The sequence below is a fragment of the Carcharhinus amblyrhynchos genome, chromosome 12 (assembly GCF_965287045.1).
Source record: "Carcharhinus amblyrhynchos chromosome 12, sCarAmb.v2.hapA, whole genome shotgun sequence".
NCBI lineage: Eukaryota > Metazoa > Chordata > Chondrichthyes > Carcharhiniformes > Carcharhinidae > Carcharhinus > Carcharhinus amblyrhynchos.
In genome coordinates, this window is record NC_137335.1 from 8087306 (window position 1) to 8102378 (window position 15073).

The 15073-nt window shown below is 47.0% G+C and overlaps 1 protein-coding gene across 2 annotated transcripts in view; it reads right to left on the reverse strand.

The window, feature by feature from the left end:
- plcb1 (phospholipase C beta 1) overlaps positions 1-15073 on the reverse strand; it is a 657020-nt gene that overhangs the window by 30210 nt on the left and 611737 nt on the right. The window lies entirely within an intron of this gene.

The following is a 15073-nucleotide window of genomic DNA, read 5'->3' on the forward strand; positions in this document are numbered from 1 at the left end:
CGCTGACTCACTCCCAGAGCAACTCCGCTTCCTCCACTCCTCCAACCTTTCCCCCCCTTCCCTCATCTCGGTGTGCGGCTTTCCTGCCCTACACCATTAGCTGATTTCTCTCATTTTTGCTTTTCGTTTCTTTGCCAATCAGTTGAAATCTGTGCTCTGCAATTCTCGACCATCCTTCTAAACATCTACTGCCGTCAGCTTATTCACCTACACTTTTGCCTCTTTGTAAAAAAAAACCCGCAGGATTATTGTTTATCTTCTGCTTTATACCGTTTGCCATTTGTCCTGAATAGCACACATTGCTTTTTAATTTCCTGAATGATGTCACATGTCCTTTTGATACTTTAATCCTGCCCTGGACATACTTCCTTCAATCTCCTCCATTTAATATATATAGGTTCGTTTGCAAAATGCATAAAAGCTTGGACAAATACCAAAACGCACAGAACTGGAGATTAGTTCAAGTCAATTTCTTTCACCTTTTCTAATTATCGAGTGGACTTCAGTTCCTAATTCATTGTTTCCTGTGATTAATAGCCTTTACGGTTAAAAAAAAGGACAATATTCTACGCTTACTAATACATTCGTAAAGATAAAAGGTGAGATACTCCATTAATTGAGATGAAAGACTTCAGCGGCGCAGATGGGTTGGAGAGGCAGAGGGGTGGGTGAGGAGGAGATTCATTAGTGATACTCAAAATCCTGAGGGATGGAGACAGGGAGAAACTGCTCCTGTTTGCAGGAGGGCCTTGGACGTCATGGTGGCACAATGGTTAGCACCGCTGCCTCATAGTACTGGGGGCCCGGGTTCGATTCTGTCCTCGGGTTACTGTGCAGAGTTTGCATGTTTGCCTCCTGTCTGTGTGGGCTTCCCCCGCCGGGTGCTCCGGTTTCCTCCCACACTCTAAAGACGTGCAAGTTAGTTAGATTGGCCACGTTAAATTGCTCCTTAGTGTTCCAAGATGTGCAGGTTGGGTGGATTGGCCATGCTAAATTATCCCTTAGTGTTCCAAGATGTGTAGGATTAGTGGATTGGCCACGCTAAATTGCCCCTTAGTGTTTCAAGGTGTGCAGGTTGGGTGGATTGGCCATGCTAAATTGCCCCTTAGTGTTCCAAGATGTGTAGGATAGGTGGATTAGTCATGCTAAATTGCCCCTTAGTGTTGCAAGATGTGCAGGTTTGGCGGATTGGCCATGGGAAATTGCCGCTTAGCCTTCCAAGATGTGTAGGATAGTGGATTGGCTATGCTAAATTGCCTCTTAGTGTCCAAAGATGTGCAGGGTTAGATGGATTGGCCATGCTAGGACGCATGTGTAGGCTAGTGGGGATTAGTGGGGTAAATACGTGAGGTTATGGGCCTGGGTAAGATTTAAAAAATAGTGGGTCAGTGCAGACTCGAAGGGCCAAATGGCCTCCTTCTGTGCTGTAGGGATTCTATGAAATTAGAGGCAGAAAAGCTGCCTCTGCTTTAACCATTCTGTGTATATTCTACGACTACCTTTGGGCGACAACTCAGATTAATTTTGTCATTGCCTTTCTTGCTGCGTCCAGGTTATTTAAGGTGATCCGGAATTGCTCATGTATCCTGCGGGCATAGGACTGGTAACAATGTGCTGCTTATTCTGCCTCAGGTTAGGAACAAGAAACAGTGAAATAGAAATAAAATCCCTTTTGTATCAGCGGTGTATTAATCACCCTGGGACTGAATAGTTTCTATTATGTACTTATCTCTCTTCCTCCTATTTGACCATTCCTTCTCACGGTCCTTATGTTCCAAAAGGTAATCATTAACACTTAAACAGATGATAACAGACAGGTTAAAACCAGCTAGTCCTTTCAACAGGTCCCATTGTGACACAGTGGTATATTTGTACACATATCAGTCCCACCCCTTCCCCAACAAGGCCACACAATCTCCCAGGCTGGGGCAAAGAAAAACAGGGGAAAAGATACGTATCATCTCATAATGGTTATAGTACAGGACTAAGCTATTTACAAGGGCGGCGCGGTGACACACTGGTTAGCACTGCTGCCTCACAGCGCCAGAGACCTGGGTTCGATTCCCGGCTTGGGTCACTGCCTGTGTGGAATTTGTACGTTCTCCCCTTGTCTGCGTAGGCTTCACCGGTTTTGTCCCAAAGATGTGCGGGTTAGGTGGATTGGCCTGGCTAAATTGCCCCTTAGCGTCAGGGGGATTATTAGGGTAAATCCATGGGGTTAGGGGGATAGGGTCTGTGTCGTCGGTGCAGGTTCGATGGGCCAAAAGGCCTCCTTCTGCACTGTAGGGATTCTATGATTCCGTCAAAGAACAAGGAAAAGTACAACAAGGAACAGGCCCTTTGCCGCCACCACCCCTCCGGCCCAAGCCCGTGCCAATCATGATCCCCTAACTGAACTAAACAAAAACCCATTCTGCCCTTACTCGGTCCATATCCCTCTATTCCCTCCCTACTCATTCGGCCCATCATCGTCTGCACTGGTTTTTTGCAAGGTCTACTCAACCCTGATCCACTCACCTGCCCTTTTTCCAGAGCCCGGCAAATGTTTCTCTTCGGATAATTATCCAATTCCCGAAACCATTACTGGGTCATCCCCAACCACGCTCCCAGGCAGGGAATCCCGGATCTCAGCCACTCACCACGCGCCAGTGCTTTTTCCTCATGCCGCCTCTGGTTCTTCTTGGGTTAATCAACCTAAATTGGTGGCCCCTGGCCCCTTCTGTCACTAGGAACAGTTGTCTCCATTGACTCGCTGTTCTCAAGACCTTTACTAAATCTCCTCTTTTTTCTCAGGAGAACCATCCCACCTTCTCCAGTTTATCCGTGAGGTGGAGATGCCGGCATTGGACTGGGGTGGGCACATTAAGAAGTCTCACAACACCAGGCTAATATCTAACAGGCTTATTTGGAATCACGAGCTTTTGGAGCACTGCTCCATCACTCACCTGATGAAGGAACAGCACTCCGAAAGCTCATGATTCCAAATAAACCTGCTGGAATTTAACCTAGTGTTGTGAGACTTCTTACTGTATCAATTTATAAAGACAAGGATGCTGTATTCTATTGTCCTCACCCTGCCCTGCTACGTTCAACGATCCATATACCCACACCACCAGGCCCCTCTGCTCCTGCACCCCCTTCAGAATTGCACCCTATATTTTATATATCCGTTCTTCATTCACCCTATTGAAATCACACATCAATGCATTCAATTTCGTAGAACCATAGAACACCACAGCACAGAAACGGGCCTTTTGGCTCTTCTTGGCTGTGTCGAACCATTTTTCTGCCTAGTCCCAATGACCTGAATCTGGACCATATCCCTCCACACCCCTCTCATCCATGTACCTGTCCAAGATTTTCTTAAATGTTAAAAGTGAGCCCGCATTCACCACTTCATCTGGCAGCTCATTCCACACTCCCACCACTCTCTGTGTGAAGAAACCCCCCCCTAATATTCCCTTTAAACTTTTCCCCCTTCACCCTTAACCCATGTCCTCTAGTTTTTTTCTCCCCTAGTCCTCATCTGCCACATGTCTGTCCATTCCACCATCTATCTGTCACCATCCATCACTCCCCTCCTCACTACTCACAGGTTTTGAGCCATTTACAAATTTTGACATTGGTCCCTGCACACTCGAGTTAAAACCATCAACGTGGCAAGTCTTCACTTTAAATCACCCCGTTTTAAGTCATTCCAACTTAACGTCAAGTCAAATAGGCGAGTATTCGCACTTTAATCTCCGGAGATTTCGGGCAGAATATTCCCACCCAGCATGGGAATCGTAGCGGGCAGGACACGGGCAATTTCAAAGGCCCGTTGACTTTGGGCGGGATTGTCCGGCCTTGGAGCGAGCGTGGCTGGAAAGCCCCGCCCACTGATGCCGAGCGTGCGTCAATGGGCCAGGTGACCCGCTTGGCATGGTTTTGGAGATGCCTCTCCAGTTCCTCTGCCCTCCTGCCCGCTGCCTCTGCAGTTTGCGTCTTCACCGCCCTGTGACTCGAACCTGCTCTCACACCCTGGCTTGAGGCTGCCTCGCGCCCACGGATCGTCTCGCGAGTTCTCGCGCGTAACGAGGATTCGGGAGGGGAAAATGGTGAGTGGGGGGGGGAGGGGGTCGAGAGCGAGTGGACCTGAACGCGCATCCCTGCATGGTACTTTCCTGCATGGCAAGATCCCTATCCAAGCACGTGCATGAATCGGTACAAAAATACATTTGTCAGGCATGGGTCCATTACCCCATCCAATCTGGCGTCACATACAATCCATTTTATTGCTTGAAGTCCTTGCACCAGCCTGTATTTTCATGGAATCATGCAGTGCAGAAGAAGGTCATTAGGCCCATCGAGCCTGCACTGACAACAATTCCACCCAAGTCTTATTCCTGTAATCCCATGTATTTATCCTGCTAGCCCTCCTGATGTTGAGGGATAATTTAGCATGGTCAGTCAACCTAGCCCGCACATCTTTGGACTGTGGAAGGAAACTGGAACACCCCGGAAGAAACGCACGCAGACACAGGAAGAACACGCAAACTCCACACAAAGAGATAGACAGTTAGGGGAGGTGATGGTGTTGTCGCTAGACTATTAATCCAGAAACTCAGCTAACATCCTGGCGACCCGAGTTCGAATCCCACCACGGCAGATGGTGGAATTTGAATTCAATAAAAGTTAGCTGGAGTTAAGAATCTGCTGACGACCATGAAAGCATTGTCGGAAAAACCCATCTGGTTCACTAACGTCCTTCAGGGAAGGAAATCTGCCTTATTTACCAGGTCTGGCCTACATGTGACTCCAGAGCCACAGCAATGTGGTTGACTCTCTATTGCCCTTGAGCAACTAGGGATGGGTAATAAATGCCGGCCCAGCCAGTGACACCCATGTCCCATGAATGAATTTAAAAAAAACTCCAGATTGGAGTTGAACCGGGGTTCCTGGCGCCGTGTGGCAGCAGTGCTGCCCTCATCTGTGAATTTATGGTCAGCTCATCCCTATTTTTATCCCAATCACAGATGGAGATGGTGCAGTGGAAGGGAACCAACACTTCATTCCCGCAGGTCACACCACCTCCCCCCCCCCAACCCAAAAGTGTCTGAGCCTCCCGCAGAGCCATTAAAACTCTCTCCTGTCTGTGGAAACCTGACCTTTGGTGCTGTGGGACCTCATGACAGAACAAAATGTTGACACAGCAGAAGGGTCTTCTAAGCTTTGTAGAATGAAATATGAACGGAGCAAAGCTTTAACATCCACACATCAGAAACAGTTGCTGTCTGAGCAAAGAAGAATTCTTAATGCTGGAAGAATCCCAAAACAAACTCTTGGAGGATCAGAATCACATGGTTATCACTTTTGCATCTTAGGCATTTTTCATTGCTTTGCGTGACTTGTTCCCATGCAGTAAGAGACGATTAAAGAGATAGTTGTGTCCTTGTAGCATTCTGTGCCTTTTGTTCCCCACTCCTATATTAACAATCAGGCACGGAGGAGCAACAGAATTCTGGTTCAAACTCAGAAAGAGCGGCTCGGTGGCACAGTGGTTAGCACTGCTGCCTCGCAGTGCCAGGGACTCGGATTCGATTCTGGCCTCGGGTTACTGTCTGTCTGGAGTTTGCTTGTCCTCCCCATGTTTCTTCAATCAGAAAATGGTGAACCTGTGGAAATCTTGGCCGCTGAAGGCTGTGGAGGCCAGGTCATTGAGTGTCTTTAAGACAGAGATAGATAGGTTCTTCATTAATAAAGGGATCAAGGGAGAAGGCAGGAGAATGGGGTTGAGAAAAATATCAGCCACGATTGCATGGCGAAGCAGACTTGATGGGCCGAGTGGCCTAAATCTGCTCCTTTGCCTTAAGGTCTTATGTCTGCGTGTGGTTTCCTCCCACATTCCAAAGATGTGCAGTTTAGGTGGATTGGCCATGCTAAATTGCCCCTTAGTGTCAGGGGGATTAGCAGGGTAAATACCTGGGGTTATGGGGATAGGGGCTGGGTAGGTTTGTCATTAGTGCAGGCTTCATGTAGGGATTCTATAATCCTAACCCAGCTACAAAGTATAAAACGTGTGCCAATTTTTCAGGCTACCTGAGGTGATCTTTTTTGAAACTCTGCTTGCGAATTTGAAATAATCTCAGCTTTTCTGCTTCGGGAATTTTCACAGTGCAACTTCTAGCAAGCTCACCGGGAGTCAGAGGTCAAATCTAATAAATGGAACCAACAGTGTTGGCCGTCGATGGTCAGCATGGCATTGCATGAGTCTGGTTGTCCAGCCATGATCGTCCCCCAAAAGGATCCAAAGTGATCCCATCATAACAAATTGGAAAATGCTGTGGCATCAGAAATACAACAACCAATTTGTGCACAGCAAGCTCCCACAAATACAATAGTGATTAGGTAATCTTGCTCTTTGTGATGTTGATGGAAAGAAATGTATTGATCAGGATGCTCCAGTGTTATTATAATGACATAATACCTTGAACTTATTTACAATACAAGATAGGGGAGGCGATGGCCTAGAGCATTAGTCCACTAATCCAGAAACTCAGCTCACGTTCTGGGTTCGAATCCCGCCACAGCAGATGGTGGAATTTGAATTCAATAAGAAATATCTGGAATTAAGAATCTACTGATGACCATGAAGCCATTGTTGGAAAAAACCATCTGGTTCACTCATGTCCTTTAGGGAAGGAAATCTGCCATCCTTACCCGGTCTGGCCTACATGTGACTCCAGAGCCACAGCAATGTGGTTGACTCTCAACTGCCCTCTGAAATGGCTTGGCAAGCCACTCAGTTGAATTAATCGCTCAAGAAGGCAGCTCACCACCACCTTCTCGAGACTCGGGCAACAATGTTGGTCAGTCGGTGATGCCCGTGTCCCATGAATGAATAAAAAAAAGAAGCACCAATTGCTCCGAGGGAATTAATATAGATGATGTGGGTTCATTTATTAAGACGAGGCACATGAAAACAGCTATATGTAGGCATAAGGCTTGAAGATTTCAGAGCTGTGCATGCTCAGTGCTTTACCTAGCACTCCCTCCTGCAATGACTATATCTGTGTTGGTGCTCACTACAGGTGGCACAGAACATGCTACCTATTGCATACTGTTAAACTGAGGTGACACAGTTAGTTGGACTCTTGGGCACCTGGAGAGTCAGAAGACGTAAAACATTCATCATGTAATCCCATCCATTGACTTTGTCTACACTTCCCACTGCCTTGGAAAAGCAGCCAGCACTATTAAGTTCCCCATGCATCTCAGACATCCTCTCATCCACCTTCTTCCATTGGGAAAAGGATACAAAAGTCTGAGGACATGTGCCAACCGACTCAAGAACAGTTTCTTCCCTGCGGCCATCAGACTTTTGAATGGTACTACCTCGCATTAAGTTGATCTCTCTCTACACCCTAGCTATGACTGTAACACTACATTCTGCACTGTCTCCTTTCCTTCTCTATGAATGGTATCCTTTGGCCGTATAGCGTGCAAGAAAGAATACTTTTCATTGTATCCCAATACATGTGACGATAATAAATCAAATCAAAAATCAAATAAAACAATGCACGCAATGAGACACTCCTTGAAAGATAACTTCCTGAGGCAAGTTAGTGCAGTGTGTTGCACTATAAAACTTCATTTGTGCGGTGTTGTGTGAGAGAATGATTAAGCGAAAAGGAAGTAAAAAATTTAAGGAAAAGGTGAGCATGAGGGATTCACCTTTGCCTCTAATCTATGCTATCCAAAGTATCAGCTGGGGAGGTAACTCCATATAATTTTCCAGCACTTCAATAAAACATGCATTGGGAATGTGTCCTGCTTGGGATTTTTCGTCATGATGTGGAGATGCCGGCATTGGACTGGGGTAAACACAGTAAGAAGTCTGACAACACCAGGTTTAAGTCCAACCGATTTATTTGATAGTAAACTATCCTGAAAGCTTGTGACAAACCCCGAAAGCTTGTGAGTTTACTATCAAATAAATCAGTTGAACTTAAACCTGGTGTTGTCAGACTTCTTACTGGGATATTTTGCACCAGCTCCTCCAACATGACTGCTGGCTGCCCTGAAAGATTTACACTTTTTAAAAATATAAAGCCAATCAAGAAAACCAAATTGGTCCAATCAAAGTCTCTACAAGAGAGAAATGACAGATCCAAGTTGACAAGAAAGGCCCCACTTTTCCTGCCTTGGGTTCGATCAACAACAGGGCGATGTGGTGGCACAGCGGTTAGCATTGTTGCCTCACAGTGCCAGGGTTCAATTCCTGGCTTGGGTCACTGTCTGTGCGGAGTTTGCACATTCTCCCCGTGTCTGCATGGGTTTCCTCTGGGTGCTACAGTTTCTTCCCACAGTCTGAAAGATGTGTGGGTTAGGTGGATTGGCCATGATAAATTGCCTTTTAGTATTGGGGGAGTAGCTAGGGTAAATGTATGGGTTATGGGGATAGGGTGAGATTTTGGTTGGTGCAGACTCTATGGGCCAAATGGCCTTCTTCTGCTCTGTAGGAATTCTATGAACAAGATCCAAGTTGAGAGAGAGCAGATAGCACAGTGTTTGATCTGAGCTTCATTTTAGCCAAAAGGCCTAGATGGCATTTTAAAAAATTCATTCAAATAAAGCCTCAGTGTAACCTCATTGCCTTCTATCAGGTGTAGGACTAAACTTCAGATTGACACTTTTCTCAGCTCCAGTATGTTTGAGGAGTCAATGGTTTCATTCAAGCTTCAGGCCAGCTCCAGCTGGTGCTCTCAGGTAAAGGTGGTCACTCAGAGGACAGAGTAACACATTGGAAGGAAAAGCAGTAGAGCAGGAGAACCAATCGTGATGGCCCGGAGATTGCCCTAAATCTGTGAACAGGTGAATGACCGAGGTTTTGGTGGCAGGGTTAACGTGCAAAAATGCAATGACATTTTCAGGTGAGCATTGTGGGCAAAGGCAGCGTTTACAACCTTTCCCTAACTTGGCTTGAGCGGGAGGTTGGGAAGTTGTCTTCTCGAACGGTTACAGACTGTGTGACGAAGATACTGTTCATATATCTACTCATAGAATCCCTACAGTGCTGAAGTGGCCATTCGGTCCATTGAGTCTGCTCTGACTCTCTGACAAAGTATCTTACTCAGGCCCTCTCTCTTGTCCTATCCCTGTAACCCCATGCATTTACCATGGCTAATCCCCCAATCTACACATCTTGGGACACTAAGGGGCAATTTAGCACTGTCAATCAACCTAATCTGCACATTTTTGGACTGTGGGAGGAAACCGGAGCATCTGGAGGAAACCTACGCAGACATGGGGAGAATGTGCAAACTCCACACTGAAGGCGTGATCTTACTGGCCATTTGCACTACACTCCCCCTGCAGTGAATTTGGTGCCCATTCACTACAAACATTCTGTCCAGACAGCCACCCAAGAGCAGAATCGAACCCGGGTCCCTGATGCCGTGGGGCAGCAGTGCTAACCACCTTACTGCCCCACTTCAGTCGGCAATCCCAGGCGTTATCCGCCAATTATGATTTTTAAAAGAAAATTGACATACGGCAATATGCGTCACATCACAAAAACCCAAACTGCACCATTCTCAATCAACACCAGTCCCAAGATAATCCCCATTTTCCAGCATAGCACCCAGGAAAACGACAAGAGGTCTAATCATATTTATCTGGTCATCCTGCAAGGAGCGACATCTGAATCCTTCCCTGAGAAGATACGTGATGAGTAGGGTTTTACACAGAGGGTGGTGGGGATCTGGAATGCTCTGCCAAGTGAGGTTGTTGAGGCAGACATGTTAGCAACATTTAAAACTTATCTGGATAGGAACATGTGCAGGCAGGGGCAGAGAAGGGTACAGGTGGTTGGTCTAGATAGGACAAGATAATCGGCACAGACTTGGTGGGCCGAAGAGCCCATTCTTTGAAAGCGGGGTTGGATACACCTGAGAAAAGCAATTCTTATTTCTCAGGTAGCGCAGTGCCACTGATAGACTGAAGGTGTTTGAGAATTTTGAGCTTTAATTGTGAATTGGCCCATAATTGAAGCTATTAGACTCCATTACCATTGCGTGGCTACACATTGCAATAATGCATTTGTACTAAATTGAGTTTTCACTGAATAATGTAACGTTGGGAATCAACTCCCTCATGCTTAATTATTTTTAATAAGCATGCAATGTAATTCTGTTCCAATGAACAAAATGGGTGCGTTGCTTTCAATTAGGAATTGTATTGTAATATCCCTATTCACATTTTAAAGGCCTTTTCATTCTTCTAACAGTGAACTGATTGGAATCGCAGTTGTGCTCCGTAACATGTTTCGAGACTGAAGGGGTTAAACACTGCTGTGTAGCTCAAAACCTGTGCAGAATAAAAATGAACTTCACCCTTTGATCTCCTCAGAAACACTCAATTGCTTTGATCTCCAGCGCGGCAGTAACATCTCATTGTGGAACCCACTCAGTTTTACAAAGAGGATCAAAAGGATTATGCCACTTCCTACATCTCTCACTCCGGGATTGTGACATTTTATAGTTTTATTTTGGATCTACACTCCAAATTGTCCCCGTGTACTAGTCACTATTTGTTTCCTGTCACAGTCAGGGGACTTGCAAAGGCAGCCACTGGCATTGTGTGCAGCTCAATTTGTATAATAGCTAGGGGGAAGGTGGTGGCACCTTGGTATTGTCAATGGGCTAGTAGTCTAGACACCCAGGGCAATGCTCTGCGGACCCAGGTTCGAATCCCACCAGGGCAGCTGATGAAATTCTAATCCAGTAAAAGTCTGGAATTAGAAGTCGGATGCTGGAAATGCAAAACATTATTAATTACCTTAAAAACCCCGTCTGTGGGTAGCACGGCGGCACAGTGGTTAGCACTGCTGCCTCACAGTGGCAGGGACCCGAGTTCGATTCCCGACTTGGGTCACTGTCTGCGCAAAGTCTGCACGTTCTCCCCGTGTCTGTGTGGGTTTCCTCCCACAATCTGAAAGACGTGCTGGTTAGGGTGGATTGGCCGTGCTAAGTTCTCCCTCAGTGCACCCGAACGGGCGCTGGAGTGTGGCGACCGGGGGATTTTCACAATAACTTTGCTGTGTACTGCAAGCCTATTTGTGACACTAATAAATAAACTTAATGTCCTGGGGGCCCGACATGTAACTCCAGATCAAAAGAGTTGTAGCCGACCCTTAATTAGCATCTGGCCCTAGCAAGCCACTCAGTTCCAAGGTAATTAGGGATGGGTAGTAAATGTTAGCCCAGCCAGCGACACTCACGTCCCAAGAATCAATTAAAAAAAAGTTGCAACTAATAATGTGATAAAACCGTCATGACATTTTTATTTCTAAACAAAGGCTCATGTAACCTCATAGAGGTGTCGGAGCCAGAGGGTGGGATTCTCTCAAAAAAATTCTAAGTGTCGAATGCATGTTAAATCTAGAGTAAGTCTCGTTGGGTTTTTCTCAGCGGGATTTTCAAAATGAATCTCCCACATTCTGTGCGCTGCAGAGTGCGTTAGCATGATTCACCCCAGAACCTCATGGTCAGGCCTATTCCTGCTGGAGAGGCCGGCCCCCGATCTGTCAGCACCGAGATCGGTGTATGAGCAATGGCTCCTGTGTGTTGGCCTCTTGATTGCTGGTCAGTTTGATCGCCGGTCAGCCCCGTGACCACACATTGCTGATTGTGTGACTGCAATCCATCCCCCCCACCACAACCCCGCTGACGCCTCCCTATTCGAATGCCCAATCCTGATCGCTGGCCTCCCTCCCCCACCAATCCTGACAGCAGAGGCCCCCCCCCTCGCCAAATCAGGCCCCACTCCGGTTGGGCCCCACCTCCTTGGCACTGCCCCATGCTCGACGGGCAGTGCCAAGGTGCCCTCCCTTGGCATTGGTACTCTGCCCCTTGGGCAGTGCCAGGTAACCCAGCCTGCACTGCCAGGCCGTCAATGCCCAGGTGCACCACCACCCTCCCCCGCCGCTCCCCCCCCCCCCCCCCCCCCCCCCCCCCCCGGTGCCCGACCCTCTGGACGGGCCTCGATTGCCCTCTCTTTACTCCAGCGAGGTTGGGCCGCCAGCTCCTCGCAAGTGGGGAGCTCGTGCAATCCATGCTGGGCTGATCGACTCCTGGCGGGGGGAGAGAGGCTAGCGTGCTTGGCCTGGGAATCTCTGACCCGGGCCCCCTAATGGGATGCTAATTGTGATTAAAATATTTGCATAATTTGCATGTATGGCTCCATGCAATGCGACAAAAACCCACACCTCCCACCCCCACAGCTCCATTGACCAATATGTCCCTGGGGAGAAGGTGGAAAAAGGGTGAGCAGGGATGTAACATCCTGCCCCAGGTGAGGAAACAGCAGGAGGATTGGCTGAGCCCAGCATCTACTGCCCATCCCTAACTGCCCTTCATTTCAGAGAGCATTTAAGAGTCAACCACATTGCTGTGGCTCTGGAATCACATGTAGACCAGACCAGGTGAGGGCGGCAGGTTTCCCTCCCTAAAGGATATTAGTGAACCAGGTGGATTTTTTATGACAATTGACAATGATTTCACGGTCATCATTAGAATTTTAATTTCAGAGTTTTTTATTGAATTCAAATTTCACCATCTTCCGTGGCAGGATTCGAACCTGGGTCTCCAGAGCATTACCCTGGGTCTCTAGGTTACTTGTCCAGTGAAAATACCACGACACCACCCCCTCCCCTGATAGTTCTTCAACAGAATGGTCCTGATTGTGCTCTAAGATACTCTGACTCTGTAAAGGTTTCCCAGGGAACGATTGAGAGTGAAATTGTTTTTTGGGCTTTAGTGCACAACAGGTACAAGACCTTGACAAATGGCAAAATGAGGGACCTGATGATTTACTTCCTCACCTCTATATCAAACTGCTGTAAAGTCAACCCTCTGCATATTCTTATCATGATGTGGAGATGCCGGCGTTGGACTGGGGTAAACACAGGAAGAAGTCTCACAACACCAGGTTAAAGTCCAACAGGTTGATTTGTAGCAAATGCCACTAGCTTTTGGAACTGGCTGTTCCTTCAGGTGAAACTCCATCAGGTTTATTTGTAGCAAACACCACTAGCTTTCCAGTTCCGAAAGCTAGTGGTGTTTGCTACAAATAACCCTGTTGGGAGTATAACCTGGTATTGTGAGATTTCTTAGTCTATTCTTATCATTGACAGTCCTCAGAGAACTCTCAGCGCTACAGAACTCTTTATTATTACCAGCATAAAGGGATGAGCTTTCTGTGTCTCCCTGTGTACAACAACATTTCTGAAGCTTTCCTTTAGCCCTTCCAGCAAAATTGTAAGGATGCTACTTGACCGAGTACTTTATATATCCACTTGTAGCAACAGCCGTGAAAATCTGAGCCAATATCTTTACAATATTCCTGCACAAAATGGTTAGATGATTTCACAAGAAGTGTGAGTAGGTGTAGACCATTCGCATGTCCGCTGCGACTCTCACCGATGTTTACAGATGCATCATAGAAAACATCCCTTCCAGATGTATCACAACTCCTGCTCTGCCCAATACCATAAGAAACGATAAAGGTTCATGAAAGAAGCCCAGTCCATCACTCAAACCAGCCTCCCATCCATTGATTCTGCCTACGCATCCCGCTGCCTCGAGAAAGCAGCCAGCATAATTAAGAACAACTTTCACAGATGCACCATAGAAAGCATCCTTGCTGGTTGTATCACAGCTTGGTCTGGCTCCTGCTCTGCCCAAGACTGCAAGAAACTACAAAGGGCTGTGAATGTAACTCAGTCCATCACGCAAACCAGCTCCCATCCACTGACTCTGTCTACACTTCCCGCTGTCTTGGAAAAGCAGCCAGCTTAATTAAGGACCCCATGCACCCGGCTCATTCTCTCTTCGACACTCTTCCATCGGGAAAAAGATACAAAAGTCTGAGGTAATGTACCAACCGACTCAAGAACAGCTTCTTCCCTGCTGCCATCAGACTTTTGAATGGACCTACCTCGCATTAAGTTGATCTTTCTCTACGCCCTTCTATGACTGTTAACACTACATTCTGCACCCTCTCCTTTCCTTCTCTATGAATGGTATGCTTTGTCTGAATAGCATGCAAGAAACAATGCTTTTCACTGTACGCTAATATGTGTGAGAATAATAAGTCAAACCAAATCAAAAATTGAACCTGCTCCACCATTCAACACAATCATGGCTAACCTTGGGCTTTAACTCCACTTTCCTGCTGCTCTCTTAACTCCCTCAGAGATGAAAAATAAACCTGTCTGTCCCAGCCTTAAATATATTCAACGATGGAGCATCCTTTATCCTCTGGAATAGAGTTCCAAAGACTCACAATCCTTTGAGTGAAATAATTTCTCCCCACCTCAGTGCTAAATGAGCAACCCCCTTATCCTGAGACTGTGCCCCAAGCCCCCACCCCCGCCCCCCCCCCCCCCCCCCCCCCCCAAATCCCCCCTCGCACCGTGTTTTAGATTCCCAGACCAGTGGAAGGAAGCTCTCAGTGTCCATCTGATCAGAATTATATAGATTTCAATGAGATTGCATCTCATTCTTCTGAAGTCCAGGGAATATTAATCTAATTTACGAAGCCTCTCATCATGGGATAGTCCTCATGTCATAGGGACCAATTTAGTGAACCTTAGCTGTACGGTCTCCAATACAGGCATTCATAACCTTCAGTGCTAAGTAAGGTTCATATTTTTGACAATCCCGCGAAAGAAATGAGCAAAACAAATTAAACAGTCAGCCTGACTGACTGATCCTAGCTCACGGTGGTTAGCACCGCTGCCTCACAACGCCAGGGACCTGGGTTCGATTCCCGGCTTGGGCCGCTGTCTGTGCGGAGTCCGTACATTCTCCCTGTGACTGTGAGGGTTTCCTCTGGGTGCTCCGATTTCCTCCCACAGTCAGAAGAGGTCTGGGTTAGGTGCATTGGCCATCGCAAAATTGTCCCTGAGTGTCATTAGCAGGGTAAATACATGACGTTACGGGGATTGTTGTTGGTGCAGGCTCAATGGACCGGTTTCCTCCCACAGTCCAAAAGATGTGCTGGTTAGGTGCACTGACTGTGCTAAATTCTC